A 6,000-nucleotide genomic window follows, 5' to 3' on the forward strand; every position below is an offset into this window, starting at 1 on the left:
TTATTGAGAGAGAGAGAGAGAGAGAGAGAGAGAGAGAGATGTTGGGCGAATAAATATATTCGTTATTTATTTATTTTTTATTTATTTATAGAGAGAGAGTGAGAGAGAGATGTTGGGCGTGTAAATATGATCTTGATTTATTTGCTTATATTTATTTATATTTATTTATTTTTATTTATTTATTTATGGAGAGAAAGAGAGAGAGGGAGAAAGAAAGAGAGATATGTTGGACGTGTAAATATATTCTGGATTTATTTATTTATTTATTTATTTATTTATTTATTTATTTATTTATCGAGAGAGAGAGAGAGAGAGAGAGGAGAGAGAGAGAGAGAGAGAGAGAGAGAGAGGTTTCACGACACATAAATAAACAAGCTTTATTTATTTTTTCATTTTGGGGTATTGAATTATTCAGTATAACAATGAATGAATGGTGAATTTTTAAACTATTTTGTATGCACTGGACAATAACTGTGGACTGACAATAACCACGACACTGAGTACAGACAGATATTTCTAAGTGTTTGCTAACAAGAAAAACTACAATAATAAATTCGGATGCTTTGAAAATAGTCATTATTGATTTAGTAGCGTGACTGTATCTTCTGCCTTTCATCGACCACCATTCCTTCCTTTTCTGTGCCCTACCAGCCTACACCCATCCAATTATCGTGACAATTCCTTACATACACCGTCTTCAGCATCCTCCATAGGATGGTAGTTACGTCAGTGCCCCGCACGTGGTGCACTGTAGGTAACACTAAAGGCCTTTGACTTTATCTCCTTTCCCGCACCTTTTCATCAGTTTTGCTGTTCAACCTCTGTAAATATTACTTGTTGTAAGTTTGATGTTTTCTCCCATCGGCATTTCAGCGTTATGCTTCATCTCTTATCTTCTGGATCTCTCTACGTGGCTGTTCAACCACTCCAACTCCCTCGTTTCAGCGTTTTAATAAGTGGCCCAGTGTTTGGCTTTATAGCTTAATGTTCTTAAATTATCATCATCTTTATCATTATCTTCATCTTCATATATCCATTCATTTCCCCATTCCGTCTCTTCGCTCTTCCAACTCTAGTTCTTGCTATGTCTCCTTATGCCCCAACTTTTGTCTTTTTCCTTCTTCCTCCGCTCCTCTATTTTTTCCCTCCCACTTCTTTTCGTTTTTGGCTTCTCCTCTCCTCCTCCTCCTCTATTCTCTTCTCTTCCTCCTCCTCCTCTTCCTCCTCCATTCTCTTCTCCCTCCTCTATTCTCTTCTCTCCTTCCTCCTCTTCTTCCTCCTCCTCCTCCTCCTCTATTCTCTTCTCTTCCTCCTCCTCCTCTATTCTCTTCTCTTCCTCCTCCTCTTCTTCCTCCACCTCCTCCTCCTCCTCCTCTATTCTCTTCTCTTCTCTTCTCTTCTCCTCTCCTCCTCCTCTATTCTCTTCCTCCTCCTCCTCCTCCTCCTCCTCATCCTCTCCTCCTCCTCCTCCTCTCTCTCTCCTCCTCTCCTCTCTTCCTCCTCCTCGTCCTCGTCCATTCTCTCTCTCCTCCCTCCTCCTCTCCTCCTCCTATCCTATCTTTATCTTCTCTCTCTCTCTTCTTCTCTCTCTCTCTCTTCTCTTCCTCCTCCTCCTCCTCCTCCTCTCCTCCTCTTCTCTTCTCTTCTCTTCTCCTCCTCCTCCTCCTATTCCTCTTCTCTTCCTCTTTTCTCTTCTCCCCATCCTCGGCAATACGTCAAAGGCCATTGGTCGTTCGCCATACGTCGCAGAGAGATCTCGAGATTGCGTCATACCTTTCACCCTTTAAAAGGCCAGATGGCTTCGACGTTTTTACTGACCACCTGAGACACCAGATGGTTTTTGTTGTCGTCGGCCACCTGGGAGACAGCTCTGTAAGGTTCCCGAGGAGAGAGAGATTTTGAGCTCTGCCTCTGCGAGGAGAAGTATATATATATATATATATATATATATATATATTATATATATATATATATATATATATATTTATCTGAGTATTTATTAACGTGTGGTTGTAATTTTTGGTGTAATTTTATGTTGAGCTGTTATAATCTACCCTTATGTATATGTGCATTTTCTTTATTTTGATTTATGTATAAGCGATTGTTGGACAACTTACAAATTCATATTTTATACATATATATATGTGTGTGTATATATACATATATATATAATAGATATATATATATATAGATATATATATTATATCATATGTATATTTATATATATATATATTATATATATTATATATATATATTTATATATATATATATCATATATATATATCTATATATATATATATATATATATATATATATATATATTACACATACATACATACTCGCGTTTCTCTGCTTCTGTTATTTATGCAATATTATTATTATTATTATTATTATTATTATTATTATTATTTTTTTATTATTATTTCACAATTTACTTCCTTTGTATTCTTGTATTTTGCTTTATGCAAATTCTTACACGTGTTTATTAAATTATTATTATTATTATTATTATTATTATTATTATTATTATTATTATTCCACAATTTGCTTCCCTTTGTTTTCTTGTATGTTGCAATAATCGCCTTTTTGCAAATTCCTACACGTTTGCTGTATTTCATTGTCCCATTTTCTTATGATTCATTTTCACACATTTTACCCCAAAATTATTCGTTTTATTATCCTTTGTTTCGGTTGCCTTTTAAGTTCAATTCCAACCTTTTATTTTTCTCCCACATTTATCACTTATTGTCCTTTGAATCGGTGGCATTCATTGTGTTTACTACGTTCGTATAATTTGTTTATACCAAGGTTTTATTTTATTACCAAGGTAGTTTTTTCTGGTGGGGGTTGGGGGGTCGGTTATCAGTTGTCATTTTATTATTTTCTGATGGAATTTTTCATGTATCATTATTATTAATCAGTTTTTACTATCACATTAAAATTTCATTTTTCATTCCCTCAATGCACCAAGGTGGCTTTTTTTTTTTTTTTATTACCAAGATGGTTTTTTAACACTTTTTGATGGAAATTTTCATGTATCATTTTTATTAGTGACTCTTTCCTATCATTTTAAAATTACATTTTTCATTCCCTCAATGCACCAAGGTGGGTTTTTTTTTCTTTCTTTTTTTTATTACCAAGGTGGTTATTTTTTGGGTGGGGCGGGGATCGGTTATCAGGTGTCATTTTATCATTTTTTGGTGTAATTTTCCATGTATCATTCTTATTAATCACTTTTTACTATCATATTAAAATTTAATTTTTCATTCCCCGAATGCCCAATTATACACAATATCTCTCCTCTTTTTATTGCCAACCCTCATCTCCCATTACAACAGAAAGACCTTTGCGTCCCATTATTTCCCACCTTCCTTTGTTCCAGACCCCTACTACGACTACTACTACACATTGGCTCTCTCGTATCTTCCTTTGGCCCATTCGCTGCGTCGTCCCTGTTTCCTCAGCTCTCCCTTTGGCCATTTGCTGTGTAAATCGTCCCATTTCCCCCGTCCAACAGCTTTTCGAGTGTTACATTCATGTGTCTGCATCTGGAATACCAGACCGTGACGGAGAAGGGAGCGAGGGAACGCCATTAGATTTATTTATTTTTCAATGTACTGCTAAAGGTCCTGTCCTCTCTCTCTCTCTTCTCTCTCTCTCTCTCTCTCTCTCTCTCTCTCTCTCTCTCTCTCTCACGCACATATATGTAGATGTATATAATATATATATATATATATATATATAAATATATATATATATGCAAAGGAAAAAATTAATTTATTTTGATTATGCATGTACACACACACACACACACACACACACACACACACACATATATATATATATATATATATATATATATATATATATATATATATATATACATTGTCCTACAGGACAAGAGAAATATAATAGTAAAAAACTGCAGGTATCATATACAAGGACCTTAGAAACAGTTTGTATAGAATAGAGAGAGAGAGAGAGAGAGAGAGAGGGAGTAACAATTTTGTGAGGAAAGTTGCAATGAATGCATAGAGTTATTCCTGTATTTTTTTTTTTTAGTAGGTAATCACCAGATATCCTTTTCTTTGACAGTCTTGTGCTTATTAATGTCTTATCGCATATACTTGATGTTCCCATCAATTCTTCTTGACAGGACCCATATCCTTTTTTGCGGTCATCGTTCTTCAGTATAATAAATGGTTATTGCTGTTAATGCACTGCGCTACTGAATGATTAATGGTAGTTGTTTGTGTGTTTGTGTGTTTTTTTTTTAATTCTTACTCGTATTATCCGTTATTTGTAATGATCGTTTTAGTTTACATTAAACTTGTATGGAAATACTCCTATTTTTATCTAAGGATTTTAGTGATCTTCCTTTTAAGTTTTCAATCTTAATTTTTCGCCTCAGTTCCCCGTTGGACGAGTGGATTTCGCGCTCGGCTACCAATTCGGTGGTCCGAGGTTCGATTCTCGGCTCGGCCAACGCGGAACTAGAGGGATTGATTTCTGATGATAGAAATTCATTTCTCGATGTAATGTGGTTCGGATCCTACAATAAGCTGTAGGTCCCGTTGCTAGGTGACCAATTGGTTCCTAGCCACGTAAAAATACCTAATCCTTCGGGCCAGCCCCAGGAGAGCTGTTGATCAGCTCAGTGGTCTGGTAAAACTAAGATATACTTAACTTAACTGAAGAGCTTAGGTGCTACTTCCCAGGTGTCAATTTTCATCCCATTATCATTTTTGCCGAAGGAGGCCCTTGTTATTTTCTTGAGTATATCTGTTGCAGTGCCAGATTGCCTAAACCAATCAACTGAAATAGCCTTTCTTTGAGCATAAAAACAGCAGCTAGCTCGTGGCGGCGTTGAATTTTGTCATGTTGTTAAAACTGTGCTAAGAATATTGATGAAAACACAAGTGACATTCGCGCGAAACTGTATCAACGGTAATTGATATTTAATTTGATTGGGTCCGTTGATAATTGTTGATAATTGTCGTTGCCGTTTTAATGACCAGAGGGGTGTTGTACGGAGGATGCTTAACAAGGTATTAACAGGACCATTGTATATATGTATCGTTAGTTTTAATGACATTATATTCGGAGCAGATATAATCAGGTGCCGTTGTAATTGATGTAACTGATGGAATATGGAGTAGCTGTTTGATGATGTTAAAGGAACTCATTTCGGGGAAATAGTGCACACTGGTAATTTTTGGGGGGTTAGATTTTTGTTAATGAAAAATATTGTATTTTTATTCGGTTGCTTTGCCATGTCATTGGATGTTTCTAAATAAGTTTTCTTATTTTGTATCTAGACTTGATATTTAGAGACCTCTGTAATTGAATGACGAATTATATTTGCAGTTTTGCCAAACATATCTTAAGACGAGTAGTGTATCAGTCCTATGAAAAAAGTACAGATATAAATATAGAAGACGTAAATCTTAGATATCGGAGGAGACTTGCGATACAATAATGAAATAAATAATAGACAAAAACACAAGGTACGTCTTAAAACACTTCAGGGATGCGATATAAAGTGGATAAGAAAAGAGTGGTATTCGAGTAAAGAGAGCTCACAGAATTATTAATGATATGTATATCCATGGATAGAAAAGCAGATAAGAAAAGGAATCTTAAAAATGAAAGACGGATCATTAATAACAACATTAGGACAAAAAGAAAGACAACACTAGATGGAGCATTTTTTGAAGTCGTGAATGTATTGAAGCATAAATTTTAGAGTTTTTTGAACTGGAATCATTGATGAAGAAACTTCGGTCATGGAAAGTACTTAGCTGTGATGGAATCACTGCAGGGGTGATTTTATTACGGCATTGTGTGTGTGTATATATATATATGCATATATATATTTATAATATTATGTGTTCTTTGGCAATACTAAGAGCAAGAGTGGACTGTGGCGAATCGCATCTTGAAATGAATTTTCTTGTCTTTTCTTTCAGGTAAAGTGGAAGCCTTCCCTACTTTCCTCTT

The 6,000-nt window shown here is 35.2% G+C and overlaps 1 protein-coding gene across 7 annotated transcripts in view; it reads left to right on the top strand.

Moving 5' to 3' along the window:
- LOC135210252 (balbiani ring protein 3-like) overlaps positions 1-6,000 on the top strand; it is a 524,789-nt gene that overhangs the window by 168,417 nt on the left and 350,372 nt on the right. Inside the window, exon 2 of one of the 7 annotated variants that reach the window (XM_064243101.1) lies at positions 5,970-6,000. This exon is cut by the window's right edge and continues 32 nt beyond it. The exons of the other annotated variants lie outside the window; for them this stretch is intronic. The gene's annotated coding sequence lies outside the window, so the exon portion shown is untranslated. The remainder of the gene's footprint in view (positions 1-5,969) is intronic. 7 annotated transcript variants of the gene reach the window in all.

The sequence above is a fragment of the Macrobrachium nipponense genome, chromosome 39 (genome assembly GCF_015104395.2).
Source record: "Macrobrachium nipponense isolate FS-2020 chromosome 39, ASM1510439v2, whole genome shotgun sequence".
Taxonomy (NCBI): domain Eukaryota; kingdom Metazoa; phylum Arthropoda; class Malacostraca; order Decapoda; family Palaemonidae; genus Macrobrachium; species Macrobrachium nipponense.